Genomic DNA, 16,583 nt, shown 5'->3' on the forward strand with positions numbered 1-16,583 from the left:
AAATTGAGGGAATCGTCACTGATATTTACCATGCTTATATTGACTTGTGTCACTTTTTACAGATGAATTGAAATCATTGAAAGATCTATGTGGTGATGTTCGTGGGCTGATACCAAAAGGGGATTTAGAGAAAAAAGAAAAGGCATTTGATGTGTTTCAATTTTTGTTTGAAGATGGCAAAATCAGCGTTGGCAACACAAAGTTGTTGGAAGAATTGTTAAAGAGTATAAGGAGGAATGATCTGTTGAAATTTGTATCGCCATTTTCACAAAGGAAACTTAAAAATTAAAGGTAAATATTGTCTTAAATTAGAACATTAGATATTATATTTATTTGCTTAAATCAATTACTCCATTGATCACTGATTTATATTTGTTTCTAGTTTTCAGATTTATGGAAGTGAACCAACTCATTGTGAAAAATGTGAGTGGAGTAAAATTATCTGATTTATATTTATTTCTAGTTTTCAGATTTATGGAAGTGAACCAACTCATTGTGAAAGATGTGACTGGAGCCAAATTATCTGATTTATATTTATTTCTAGTTTTCAGATTTATAGAAGTGAATCAACTCATTGTGAAAGATGTGACTAGAGCCAAATTATCTGATTTATATTTATTTCTAGTTTTCAGATTTATAGAAGTGAATCAACTCATTGTGAAAGATGTGACTGGAGCCAAATTATCTGATTTATATTTATTTCTAGTTTTCAGATTTATGGAAGTGAATCAACTCATTGTGAAAGATGTGACTGGAGCCAAATTATCTGATTTATATTTATTTCTAGTTTTCAGATTTATAGAAGTGAACCAACTCATTGCGAAAGATGTGAGTGGAGTAAAATTATCTCTTGTTGATTTATATGGTTGTTGACAAACAAAGACTGAAGATCTGTCTGGATCGTTGAGAGCTAGAGCCGCAAACTTCATCACTTAATGGTTCTTTGTCCAGATAATTATATCCAGCCAGTTTCCTGTTCATCTACAGTGATGTAAAATATAATGACAGCTGTTGATTTATTACAAAACAAAATTAAATTGACCTCTGTGATTGCATGATGCTGTGGCCTCAGGTCAGTGTCATGGCAACCTGTAATTTCATGTTAAAAGCAGGCAGGTTAGTCCTAATGTATTAGCATACCTGACAGTGAATGAATTTACATGTATTTTCAATGACTTCTTAAAAATTTTATATGCAAAAATCTTGGATCTGATTATTTTTTTTTTCATTTTGTGTCAACAAGTTTTATTTTCTACTTTCAGTAAATATTTTGGTTGGTATTTTCAACAGTCTAACTGCAGTCAGGAACTTTTATTATTTTATGAGAACTTTTATACAATTAATTTTATTTTATTCTGTAAGGAAAAATGAGATTAATACAGTACATGTAGTATTAATTGAGGAATACATTGGCTTGTAGTTTTCTTGCCAAATTTTGCTTAGATATGTTGCCGTTCTATTATTTTTGTGGAACTTTTATACCATTCATGTTATCTTATTCTGTAAAGGACAATGGGATTAATACAGTACATGTAGTATTATTTGAGAAACTTGAACATTAATTTTTAGCTCTGCTGTTGACTTTGTCGAGCAGAGCTTATTATATGAGGGATTGTTCTTCGTCTGCATCAACTTTTTACCTTTTCAACTTCTTCTTGAAAACTACAATTCTTATTGCTTTGATACTTGGTGTATATGTATCTTGGGTAGTCCTCTCTTAGATTTGTTCATTTTGTGATGATATCTTTAATTCTCTAATTTTTATGAATATTTTTATCATTTTTGGTGTAAAGTGATATTTTTGACTTCTTGTTAAAAACCGCAAGTCCATTTGCTTTGATACTATACATATAGGCACCACAGGTAGATCTTTCTCAGAGTTGTTCATTTTCTGATGATATCTTCAGTTTTTTAATTGAAACATGCATTGCTAACAGCGGCGGTATCTCAGCTGAGAAGCCGCTTGTTTATATGTAATTATGACTTTTTTCTATTTTCCATGCAAAATGCTCAGATCATTTTTAATTTGTTATCAATTCATATATTTGTTATGTTTTCAATTGACAAGTTTGTAATAGTTCTGCCAAGTTTTTAAGAATTTTGTTATGTTCTATACAACATCTGGTACTGATTACTCGTAAATATGGACTATTTTTATTAAAACTAAAATACAGTGGCATTTCACAATATACAAAGTGTTTAAAATGATTGAAAATAAAGCAAGCATAGATATTTTTTGATAATTAAACTACACGATTGCCACACCGCCACAAAAGCTTTATACATTTGTTTTAAGCTACGTCTTCACACAAATATTGTTTTTTCCAATTAGCTCACCTGTTACATAAATGTATTGATACTGTGAGATACTCTATTTTTGCTTGGAATTAATTCTGTCTATTTTTACTGAAGGGATGATGCAGTGAAAATAAAATCCAGCAAATATACCTTTTTTCCTATATTTTACATTCAACTCACCAAAAATCAGTGAAAATAAATTCCATACAAAATACCCAAGAAGTCTTTTCAGCAAAAATTTATTCCAGTGAAAGTAGTCTGTTCTTAAAAGTTGTTATAATTTTGCACAATATAAATTTAATTAAATTGATTTTTGATTACTGCGTAGTTAATTATTTCTGTATTTTTATTGAAATATAGCCTGGTGTAAGTACATGTATATCTGTGAATTAAAAAAAAGTGCTGCTATGATATTGCACACAGTATTTATTGTGGACAATGTCTCTATCATCTATTTTCAGTCTAATACGCTGACAGGGAGGTCTGTGTGATTAAGTGGCTCATGGTGAACTATGCCCTCAATGGCTGCAGCTATATTGCTGTGTTTTGTTTTTTGACCTGTCACAATTCTACGATATACAAAACCATGGCGATGTCACTCAGAACAAGTCATTGTCAATGACACGTCCCCGTTCCGTTCATATAATGTATGACATATACATTCAAAGCAGATCATGGCCGAAATCTCAGACCACTTTTAGTGGTCTGATCCGAAATGCACCTGCATATGTACAACACATTGTACTAAATCTGAACAAAATCCATCCATGCATGACTGAGATTCGGTTCCGGAATTGTGAAAATGCGTGATTTTTATGCATTTTCGGCCTTAAAATGGCCATCATTCCACTATTGTTAAGCAGATCATGAAACAAATGCACATATCTATTTGTGACATGATGTACCATGTGTGTGTGAAGTTTGAACTTGGTCAATCCAGACATGTCTTGGATACGGATCCAAAACTGAATTCTTTAAAACAAAATGGCCGCCAGTCGCCCATTTCGAATTTGATCCGAAAAAAAATGATGTGCATCAAGGTCCTATTATGTTTAATGTATGTACCAAATTTGAACAAAATCCGTCCATGCATAACTGAGATCCGGGTCCGGAATGGTGAAAATGTGCGATTTCAATGCATTTTCGGCCTTAAAATGGCCGCTATTCGGCTATCGTTAATCGGATCATGAAAAAAATGCATGTGCATATGTTCCATATAATGTGTGATGTATGAGTGAAGTTTGAACTTAATCGGTCCATGCATGTTCGAAATACAGGTGATCACGAATGCACGGACGCACACAGGGCAAAACATAAGTCCCCGTTCGGACGTACATAATAACGAATATACTATTAATTACTAGTTCTAGAAATAATATGAAGTTATTACAAGGGTATCGCAAAATATGCACGAAGACAGTACAGGGGGAGTATTGACAGACATGCGTACTGAGTTATACATCTTTTCCTTCCAAGAATACATAACGGTTAGTTATAGGTGTAAGTTATATTTAATGTTATGAGCATAGTACATATGACCCGACTGTTGACTTCCTGAGTTGACAACTGATGGCTGCACAGAATTGCATTGTTGGCTTCACAAAAATCGAGAATGGGGGAAAAATCCTTCGTAAACAACTTGCAGGTTTTAGTATCACGTGATGTGTGACATTAAATCTACCGTTTTATTCATAGAAAGTAAATTATTATACTAACTGGTATAAAATCTGGTTTGAAACACAGAAATTCTGGCAAAGTTGTATTCATTTGGTTTATATCTGCATGACCTTCGACTGAACAAGCCAAACAAATTATTGACGTCGTTGAACAGAACATTAGTGCATCAGCTCTCTAATATTTCCATATGTGTTGCCATAACAACTGATTTATCATTTCCCATGGTGATCATACTAATCAGTAGGTGTTCTAAATTTAATACATTGTGGGAATACATCTTTGTCATGTTTAATACACATAATTTGGACAGAAATACAAGTTTAACACACATGTTCGTCAGCTAAATGACCACTGGGAAGAAAGAATTCACCTGAAAAGTTAAAAAAAATGTACGTGACCGGTCACAATGACATTTGACATTAATAATTACAATAATGAAGTTATATTTCCATGGTAACACGAAACAGCATTGTGCTATGTGTTACTGTACTGTACATGTTATTGTAAAAAAAAAGTTCTATAACACATAATTGTGCCGTACTTACAACGTGACTAGTCTGAGGTTAGAACTAAACTATAACTACGTCGTGCTCGCAACGCACGAATTATTAAGATAGTAAATAAACATAAAAACGCCGTACTTACAACGTGCGAATTAAAACTAAATAATGATACTTACGCTGTTTTCACAAAGTACGAACAAACATAAATAGGCTTAACATGCAACGGCATATTAAATAGGGTTGAAATTTGATAACAATATTGTGTTTCAAAAATTATAGATTTGGACACACGACATATCCTTTCAGGGTGTTTACCCGATACAAAGCACGGTTTTAGAGAAAATTGTGAAAAAATGCATTTTTTGGAACTATTTCAATGAAAACAAATTGTACTCCCTCGGAATCTTCTAATTATTCGTGAAAATCAGAATATCCCATCTTATAATAACACCTTATGTCACCGACTGATATTTTCAGAAATGTTAATTGACTCGAACGTCGCCGTTTTCTTGTTTTTTTTATTCATTTGTATGCGCAAAGTAATTATATTACCATATATTTAATGAGAGTTTTGTGAACAACAACATAAAAACTAAGTCTTAAAATCAGGAAATCTGAATATCCGTTCTCATACCCGCGAACGACTCTCAATCGATAAGATGTAATACATGTGCGTGGCAGAATTGCCTAACTAAAACATCCGGGTGGCAATTGAAAATGATGGCCGAAACTTACGCTCACCCCTGAGTTTTTAATTCCGACTTGATGGCATCCACTGCGATAGAAATGAAAACAAAACTTTTGATGTTTTTCAACAATATAACACAATAATTTTGTTTTTACGTTTCCGTACATTCAATAAAATTAAATGCATTGTGGTTTTCGCGCGTGAACATCTCCTTATTGCGGGTTCTTCTGTTATGAAAATATAAATCAACCAAACTTGTTTTGAACCGAACTTTACGTAAAATGTTTACATTGTTTCACAAGACTGCAGAATACATGTATCTGAAAAAGACTGAAACACATTTCAATTGAATGAAAAATAACGAATAATCCTTTTTCCAGTCCTCAGACCTGAGTCCAGTCTATGGATTAACACCTTTTTCTACACGTGCTGTAAGCCCTATGAACGTGGCACACCCGGGGAGACTCGAATTAGAGCATGCTAAAAAATGGCTTTTCTAAGAAAATGCAAGTGCGTACAAACATTTAAAACAAAAACAAAATAATAGGAAGCCCCATTTGCGAAGGAATTCCTCGGAATTCTAAACGTCATGTATAATGGGAGAAAGATTCACCCGGAGATTGGCTGGCGGGTTTGCTGGGGAGATAAATTGAAAGATTGAAAATCCCCCTTTTTGTATTAATCTTATCAATTTGGAAAAAAAATATTTTGCGTTTGTTTCTTATTTTAATAATCATAAACACTGTACGTGCGTAGACTGTGTGTTTGAAAACCACGCACTATAACACGTGTGTTTTGTATAACGGATAATATAAAAGTCATTTTCGTTTTTGTTTCTTCCAGTACAAAAAGCTCATTTCGATTTCCGGTTCCGGTCGAAAAAAACGACGGTCTTCTCTTATGTAGCATGAGACTGATTTAAAAAAATGAACGGATTCCGTTCCGAAAATGAACTCATTGTTTAAGAAAATATAACCCAAAACGGGCCATACTTTTACATAGCGCATAAATACACGGGGACACACGACTGTATATATAGAAACAAATGTGGATTTACAATTCTATGATACGTGTCTTCGCTGAGCTGATAATTACATAGCCATACCCTAAGACCCGGTGAATATTAAACAATTGAATTTATTGTTTCTTTCAAAAATTAATGAACCTTTATCCTCGTGAATATCCGTGTGAAAAACAAAGCCAAGCAATTTATACTTTTGCAGTGCGAAGTTGAGGTCAATCTAAGGTCAAATGTCATTCTGCGACAACTCCCATAATCCTCTAGTTTCAAAATGGCGTCTCTGTGTAGAAGTGCACGCTTGTTGTCTTACCGTTTTGTCGGTTTCCATCGTACCCATGGCCCGGTTAGGACTTTTGCAGGTGCGTAATGTGTATCTGTACTTGTGTGGTGCTGTGTGTACTCGTTTTGCAGTGGAGTACGTGTGTAAAGTGTGCACGTTCCGTTGACCCACTTTGGTGCGGTTCGCTCTTCAATAGTTGCTGGTCCCCTGATGTTGTCATTGGCACCGCAGTCAGCTGGCATCGGTGTCGCTGGGTGTATATGATAGAGGGAAGTTATGCAACCAAATTTGCCGAGTTCGCAGTTTTTCGCCGATAAAAAAATAACTAAGGCAAAAACTCATGGTTTTTCAGCATTATTGCAATAAAGACATTATTCTCTATCAATAATCCGCCCAAAATAGGAACATTTCTACCAATTCTTGTGTTTTTTCGACGTTTTTCGAAAAACCTGCGATTAGGCTGCGAAAGTAGAACATTCCGGAGGGGGTAAAACGAAAGAGCATCGCCAGGCGATGGACGCGGGGCTCTTTGGCAACGACCGCAAACGTATCGTGTCCAGCCATTGGTTGGCCACATATAATAATAATAATAATTATCTTTATTGCGTTCGTATCCCTATTAGGATTTTGACTAAAATGCAATACAGATGTGAATAAAGACAAACAAACAATTAAAGTGAGAATAAAAATACACACAGGAAAATAAAAAATAAATAAATAAAAAATAAATAAATAAATAAAAAACAACTAGCAAATAAAAGTAGAAAAAAATAAAAAAATAATGGTGAAGTAAATTGGATTGTTTTCCACATTTGTGTTGGTGAATGTTTAGATTACTATTGCATGTACATGACCTTATCTTGAGATAGCTGACTATAATGTTTTCAGTTTTTCCTCTCTTGTTTTGAAACCATTCTCTATGTATTTTGCTATTTGTATTATTGTTTTCTCATCTTTATTATTTAAAATATATTTTAATTTTTCTTTATTGTTTGCTAAGTGTTGGGGTGATAACAGCTGATGAAGTTTTTTTCTTTCTCCCGCATAGAGATCACATGTTAAAAGAAAATGTTCTTTGTCCTCTATGGCGTTATTTTCACAACATAGACATTTTCTGTCAGATATATCTGTGTTGTTATATCTCCCAGTCTCTATTTGTAGTCTGTGAGCACTAATACTCAATTTTGTCATTGATGACCTGTGATGAGTATTTTTGACTACGTGTAAGTAGTTTTCAAAGCCAAAGTCTGTTTTCAGTTCTCTGTAAGTGCGCAATTTATTTTTGTGATTTTTCCCTTTGCTATCATTGTCTAAAATCTGTTTACAATTTTTTTCAAACTTTGTTTTTAGTTTTTCTGATATTATTTTATCTATATTTACATTGTTCGCATTTTGCTTTTTTTCTTCCTGCCACAAATGGTCTATATCTAGATCTTTAAGTACAAGTTTTAACCCGGAAACCCAGTTGTAGGTGCCAGAGTTGTTTAGTTCTCAGCCAAGACTGTATGCTTCATATACCGGAAAATTTTTAGGCATTTTTTTTATTCGAGACCAGTATTTGATCATCTGTTTTATCCCTGTTGTAATTAATGGATACCTCCCTAATTATAAAAGACATGGCACATTGATTGCTTTGCTGTTAACTTTGAGGAGTTGGCATTTGCAGTATTTCATGTGCAATTGTTCCTTTGGTGACATGATATTCATATACAGTACATCTTTTGGTGTTTAATTATACTATCTGACCAGATTTCTGCACAGAATAAAAGTATTGGTTTTATCATGGTATCAAACATTTTAAGATATGTTTTTATTGGTATATATGTATCTGAGAATAATAACTGTTTCATTTTGAAGCATGCTTTCATAGCTTTATTTTTAAGATCTTCTTGAGCCAAGTCAAATTTACCGTTTGTTTTCAATTTAATTTCAAGATAAGTGTATGTTGATACTCTTTCTAGTTCTACACCATCTATGTGAAAATTTTGGTTTTTAATGTGTTTGCCACTTTTGTTGAATATCATGGTTTTTGATTTATTAATATTAATGCTTAATTTCCATTTTTCACAGTAAATTTGAAGACCGTTTAGTGCACTCTGCAAACCTGAGCTGCTTTCTGATAGTAGAATTAAGTCATCTGCGTATAGTAAACATGGCAGTGTATTATTTCGCAAAGTTGACAGGTTGTTCTCCCCCATGTTTATAAGTTCTTTAATGTCATTAACGTATATATTAAATAAGAGTGGTCTTAGGCCATCCCCCTGCCTTATGCCTCTTTCTCTACTGGAAATGTTTTTGTTAAGCAATTTTTTGTTTTTACGCTTGCAAGTGAATTTTGGTAAATACTACTAATTATTTGGTAAAATTTTCCTGTGATACAATTTTTTCTTAATTTGTACATTAATCCAGGGTGCCACACTGAATCAAATGCTTTTTTGAAGTCAATAAAACATGCAAAACTGTATTTCTTGTTGTTAAGATATTTTGTGACCAGTTGTTTAAATACAAATATATGATCTCTTGTTCCAAATTTTGACTGAACCCAATTTGTTCCTTAATTATTATTTTATTGTCCTGTATATAGTTGGTTAGACGTTGTTTCAGAATTGATGTGAATAGTTTACTTAATGTGCTCAGAAGGGTGATTCCCCTGTAGTTGCTAGGGTCTGTTTTGTCACCTTTTTTTATAGATGGGTTTAATGATACCTGTATTGGATACTTGCCACTAGATAAAATAAGATTCAATAATTTTTGTAAAGGTTTTATTAAAATATGTCTGCCTGTTTTCAGCATTTCGTTTTTAATTTTATCCAGACCTGGGCTTTTTGCAGCTTTTTACTTATTTGTCCCCGTTCGGACGTAGTCCGAAAACAGGGACTTATGTTTTGCTCTGTGTGCGTCCGTGCATTCGTGCGTCCGTGATCACCTGTATCTCGAACATGCATGGACCGATTAAGTTCAAACTTCACTCATACATCACACATTATATGGGGCATATGCACATGCATTTTTTTCATGATCCGATTAACGATAGCCGAATAGCGGCCATTTTAAGGCCGAAAATGCATCAAATTTGCACATTTTCACCATTCCGGACCCAGATCTCAGTTATGCATGGATGGATTTTGTTCAAATTCGGCCATTTTGTTTTAAAGAATTCAGTTCTGGATCCGTATCTGAGACATGTCTGGATTGATCAAGTTCAAACTTCACACACACACAAGGTACATCATGTCACAAATATGTATGTGCATTTGTTTCATAATCTCATTAACGATAGCCAAATGGCGGCCGCTTTAAGGCCGAAAATGCATTGAAATCGCACATTTTCACCATTCCGGACCCGGATCTCAGTTATGCATTGACGGATTTTGTTCAAATTTGGTACATACATTAAACATAATAGGACCTTGATGCACGTCTTTTTTTTTTCGGATCAAGTTCGAAATGGCCGACTGGTGGCCATTTTGTTTTAAAGAATTCAGTTCTGGATCTGTCACTGAGACATGCCTGGATTGATCGAGTTCAAACTTCACACACACAAGGTACATCATGTCACAAATATGTATGTGCATTTGTTTCATGATCTCATTAACGATAGCCAAATGGCGGCCGCTTTAAGGCCGAAAATGCATTGAAATCGCACATTTTCACCATTCCGGACTCGGATCGCAGTTATGTATGGACGGATTTTGTTCAAATTTGGTACATACATTAAACATAATAGGACCTTGATGCACGTCATTTTTTTTTCGGATCAAGTTCGAAATGGCCGACTGGCGGCCATTTTGTTTTAAAGAATTCAGTTCTGGATCCGTATCCGAGACATGTCTGGATTGATCAAGTTCAAACTTCACACACACATGGTACATCATGTCACAAATAGATATGTGCATTTATTTCATGATCCGCTTAACAATAGCTGAATGATGGCCCATTTTAAGGCCCAAAATGCATCAAAATCACGTATTTTCACAATTCCGGAACCGGATCTCAGTCATGCATGGATGGATTCTGTTCAGATTTAGTGCATATGTTAAACATAATATAAGCTTGATGCATACCAATTTTTCTTCGCATCAAGTTCAAAATGGCCAACTGGCGGCCATTTTGTTTTAAAGAATTTAGTTTTTGATCCATATCTCGGACATGCCTGGACAGATCAAGTTCAAACTTCACATACACATCATACATTATATCATACATATGCCTGTGCATTTGGGCCAGTCCTTTTAAGGTCAAAAATTCACAAAAATTGCACATTTTCACCATACCGGAACTGAATCTTAGTTATGCTTGGGCAAATTTAATTTAAATTTTTTTTTGGATTGTGTTGAAAATGGCTGACTGGTGGCTATTTTGTTTTACTGAATGCAGTTCAACATCCATATTGTTGCTGCTTTGAATGTATATGTCACTCAAATATGAACGGAACGGGGACGTGTCATTGACAATGACTGGTTTATTTCGTTTTGTATCTCAAGTTCTGAGATATTTTTGTCAAGCATATCTACTGTCTGAGAGCTCCATTCTAATAGGTCAATGTCTGTATCTCGGTTATAGTCTCTCATCTGCTCGGAAGAATTCAGTTTTTTAAAGTGTTCAAACCACTTTTCATCTTTAATGTTTTCAACATAGTTTTCATTTTGTTGGTTATTTTTAAGTTCTTTTATTAAGTCCCAGTACTTGTGTGGATTAGAGTTTCCCATGTTGTCTAGTCTATTAAGTATCTCATTTTTAAATTCTCTTTCTTTTTTTGATTAGACGTTTATAGTCTCTTTTAAGATTGTAACATTGTATTCTTAAATGTTTGTTGCCAGGATTTCTACTAAGGTTAGAAGACAATTTAAATACTTCTCTTTTCATATTAGCTAGCTCATTTGTAAACCATTTGGCTTGTTTAGTTATGTTTTTTGATTTATCATGTGAAATGTTTTGTCGAATTATTTTTTTCTTCAGACTTTTGTCAGCTGCTCCAATGTACATATTTGATATCAATTCGCATGCATGGTTAATTGACTCTATATTTTGGTTAAAGTCTTTTTTTATTGAATTCATCAATTAGCTTGCCTATTTCTTTACTCTGTAAAGCCCTGTTAAAGTGCAATTTAGATTCATTATTCCATAAATAGACAGTGCTTGTTGGTGTCTCAGATTTGTAGTTTATTTTGTCACTTTTATCTGAGGTAGCTTTAGTGTTTAGGTGATAGGATATCTGGCAGTGGTCAGAAAGAGATAGATCAAGTGGGTGGACAAAAAATAAATTGATTTTTTCAAATAAATTATCACTAACTATTGTATAATCAACGATGCCACTAGTACTGCCTCTTCTTTGGTGGCAAGTAAACCTGCCTGTGTTATCACCCATGCATCTACCATTCAAGATAATAAGGTGAGTAGCTATGCAAAGATCTAAAAGTGATTCACCATATTTGTTTTTAGTTGAGTCTTGAGAGACTTTTTTTCTAAAGTTACAGGTTATGTCTGATGACTGGTAGTTGTGGTTGTTGTAAATCGCAACATCATTATTTCTGGTTCTATCATTTCATATAGGTCAAAATACGCATTCTATTTTTAAGCATTAAGTTTGGCTCTTCCGTTTCACCCCCTCCGGAATGTTCTACTTTTGCAGCCTAATCGCAGGTTTTTCAAAAAAACGTCGAAAAAACACAAGAATTAAAAGAAATGTTCCTGTTTTGGGCATTTAATTGATAGAGAATAATGTCTTCATTACAAAAATGCTGAAAAATCGTGAGTTTTTGCCTTAGTTATTTTTTTATTGCCGAAAAACTGCGAACTCGGCAAATTTGGTTGCACAACTTCCCTTTATCATATACACCCAGCGACACCGATGCCAGCTGACTGTGATTGGCACGTACTCCACAGAAACTGTACGACACTAGTATTACAGCATTTCCAGGCACTGATTTGACGCTGAAGTAGTGCTAGATGTTGATAACTTACTACAGTAGGTTACACACTTTGTTTTCAAATTTACAGAAGTTGTAACTAGAAATACAAACATTGACTTCAAATCAGAGGAATGATTGACAGATATTGCCCACAATGTTTTCTATTTTTGCTACAAAGTCAGGTACACCTAGACTTTGAGGCGTGTCTTTCATTCACTTTTGGTCGGTCATCATGTAGTTTGCGTCTACAAATCGGCATTTGTCCAAGTTGTTTAAGCACCACGATGGAGAAGCAAGGAGTCAAAAAACCAGTTGAAGTGAGAACAAGAGTTGTCAATTTGTATTTTCGTGGACTGTCATTTGATGAGACTAGTGATCGAAATGGTGTTTCAAAGCAGACAGCTTATAATATCGTCAAACGGTTTGTTACCACCGAGAGTATCCTGCCAGGAAACTGACAGCGTTATAGACTATGTCGAATGTTATAAAACATTGCGACCGTGCATTTATGGACGGGAAATTCAACAAAAACTACTTGTGTACGGCGACAACCCTCCTCCGACGTGTGATCGTGTGTTGCCAGTGATAAGCTTTTTAAAGCGATTATTTGGTGGCACATCAACCTTTTGGTTCTCATCGTCGAGAACTAATAATCGAATAACACCCATTCTACTTATGTATTCAATTTCATTATTGATATACTGGATGAAGTCTTTATAGGACATTTTTTGCAGACAGTTTTCAGTTATATACATCGACGTGATACGGATATTTCCATAGTAGGAATAATGAATGCCCTTTGATCAATAATTCTGTCATGATCAGTAGGCCAGCTGGTTCTGTAAAATAACGTTCTTTACAGTGCCACCACTTTATGCGCCCTCTCACTGAAATAACATGTGACGCAAATTGAAGTACAAAACTAAGTTGAGAGCCTTTATCGTTTACTGGAGGAGAAATTCAAAACTAATGTACCGCCACTTTTATGGGCGGAGCTTTCTTTCGGTGCGCTTCAAATTGCTGACATGCTGTCTGCATTATTTGTAACAACTTATGTAAATGTGAAAACAAAGTGTGTAACCTATTGTAGTAAGTTATCAACATCTAGCATTACTTCAGCATCAAATCAGTGCCTGGAATTGCTGTAAAATTAACTTGAAACACCAACGACCCGTACTAGGATATGGCATTGTATAATTTAAATCAAATCATGTGTACAATGCATCTATACCGATAATTCAGTTCAGATTGTTTAAATTATAGTCCGAAATATAATCTGACAACTTTCTTTTGTGAAGCACCCCCGCTGGTAGAAATATCTATTGGCAACGAGATGTTGTTTTCAAACAGCACAGGAAAAATAATGCTCTCTGAAAAATTGAGTAGCCATGTACAAATACATAATAAATTACACAGAAACAGAAAATTGTGTTTTTTTAGATATTTATTCAGGCATACATGATATCTCATCCATACCAATTCAATTATGTACTCTCATTTTCATTGGAATGTGTGCAACAGTACGGTATATAAAAAACAAATTATTTTCGTCCTTCTTGTGTTTTACACACGAAAACGTCCATGACCAATGAAGTTTAATTTTTGTCCCACTCAGACCGTATTTTAATCAGTACTTTGTGATCCAAATTAGCGAAATCTTAAAGGCTGCCCATGTTGCGCAGCATATATTGGTCATGAGGTCACATTGTACATTGTATCACCATAGGTGGCGACCTGAGTTACTAAGGCAGGTATTTCCAGAGGTCAGGGTTCATCTCATTTTCATTGGCCTTCTTGTCTGCAGTTGATAATTTTTGCCTAAATTCACCGTGGTTTTCTTTGCAATGCACCTTCATTTCATGTTAATTTGTGTAACCGACCATTGAGTATGATTATAATCTCATTAAATTATTACTATGAGCAGTAAAAGATGCATAATATATATAATAGGGTAATCATGAGAATACCACAAAGTACAGTACAGTTCTCGCGGAAGCTTTGGCTTCACTTCAGCTTCACCTTCGCTTCAGCATCGCATCATTATGGCATTGTTATGGCTTCAGCATCGCTTCAATGTCGCGACATTAAAAAGTTAGGCGATTATCGCTTTGCTTCATTGTGGCCTCATTATGGCGACAATGTGGCATCAGCATCGCTTCATCAAACAAAGAAGTACTGTACTCATTTCCTCCAAACCTCTTGACCGCTTCCGCTTTTGACCGGTCAATTTCTGTTTTATTTTCGACCGTGCAAAAATTCGGACTACTAAAAATTTTCTGGTTTTCATAGATCACGGTTACTAGTTTAGTAACCATGCATAGATGTTGAACAACCGTCAAAAGTTCAAATACTTTTTGTTTTAACTATCTATAATTATATGCACGCAATCTGACCCTTTGACCTAGATTTGGCTGGGATTGAATGTTTTATTTTAGACAATATTCCGACGTGACGCACTGCTACAAAATGTATTCAACAGAAGTACAACATGGTTGTCTGGGTTTCTTTTCCTGATTGTGTTGAGTTTACGATTTGTATAATTATTGTTGTTTCCCCCCAAGCAGAAGACAAGCCGAAGGACCATGAAGCTAAATAGAATTCCCACGCATGGACGTGGACTGAGTGAAAGAAAATATTTCTAAGGCTAAAATAAAAATGACCTACTATTACACCTCTTTGTGTATTTGTCAATTTTGTATATATTTGGTATGACCGTATGATCGTAAATACCTAGAAAAATCTCGTCTTTCGTTAATAATTTCATTTGTTTGAAATGTCTACCGACCGTAATTTGTTTCTCCAAACGGTCCCGACGTCCGTCATTCAACACAATCAGCATTTATTTATCGCAATTCATGGGGATCATGTCCCGTAATTTGCGGGCTGTACAACCAAATAATTAAACAAGTACTATTTATTGTATTTTTGTTTTACCTCGCGAAACTACAACAGAGCGTAGAGTTGTCGCGGTTAAATAGTCGCCTTGAAATCTGTGGAACTTCAACTACTAGTATCCATTTCTCACCTTGAAATAAAAAAAAATCGAAGAGCATCGGGGGATATATTATTAACCAGTCTTACGAATCGCTAGCTTTATTTTATTCGAATTCATAAAATTCATGAGTTTTCGACATTTGTTGGCAACTTCCGCGTTAAAATGGTTGAAAATGTGGGTGTGGTTTTTTCGCAAAGTCCTGTTGATAATACGGACAAATATGGTTCTGTGACCCAGGTCGTGCTCCGATCAGGTGACTTTCAGCTAATCAATGATGTTGTAACAAAACATATTTAACGCAAATTGAAGGGTCGTCGTACCATCCAATCTCCATCGTCGATTCACAAAGTTTTGTTCGTGCTGTGACAGGCTTCGCAATTATTCACTGAAAAACATCGGTATATTTTGACAAACGGATGTGATTTTACCTCAGTTAAAAAAAAAGAAAGAAAAAAAACAGGGCTGAGATACAAATCAATTTTGCAAGTTGGGAAATGAGGTAAACCAGACTGGGGTCGATAATTTTCAGTATCGAAGGACTTCCGTGTGAATCATGATTTTCAAATTGTTCATCGGCTGGTCACCAAATATTTACGGCCACACTAAATGGACACGTTTTTTTTTCTGAAGCCCAATAAATTATTTCTGCATGTCAAGCGCTATTCGATTTTTTACAGGGCATGTGGCTCGTTTTCATTCGAAAATATGTTTGTAAGAATACTTTTAAAGTACATATAGATCGAGCTCAGATCACTGATCATGACTTAATTTTGAGAATTGGTTGTCAAATTTTACCAGACCGACGCCACTACAACCATCCAATCATATGTTGGAAATGTACGCACTTGTTTTAGAACTTTGTATCAAGATGACTGGCGACGACGCCGACGCTCCAGGCGGCATACGCGTGTATTGCATGTTTTAGTAGTCCGGGCATGGGGTCGGACTCGGTTAAAACTAAACGAAACACAGAAAAATACCACCGAAATAAGGAATCTGAATCTGCTCTTCTAGCAGCAAATAAAATGAGCAAAAAAAAGGTAAATTTTATAACAAGAACAGTTTCACTTCGTATACAGCAAATTGTGTTGTATCAGAACGACGATTGCATCGTGTGATTTGAATTTATCACGATTTTCCTTCTAGTCAATATGGAACTCGTCACCTTGCCGATTGTAATGTACTTCGCAAAGTTTTTGGTGCCCAATA

The sequence above is a fragment of the Saccoglossus kowalevskii genome, chromosome 20 (genome assembly GCF_978046115.1).
Source record: "Saccoglossus kowalevskii chromosome 20, keSacKowa6.1, whole genome shotgun sequence".
NCBI lineage: Eukaryota > Metazoa > Hemichordata > Enteropneusta > Harrimaniidae > Saccoglossus > Saccoglossus kowalevskii.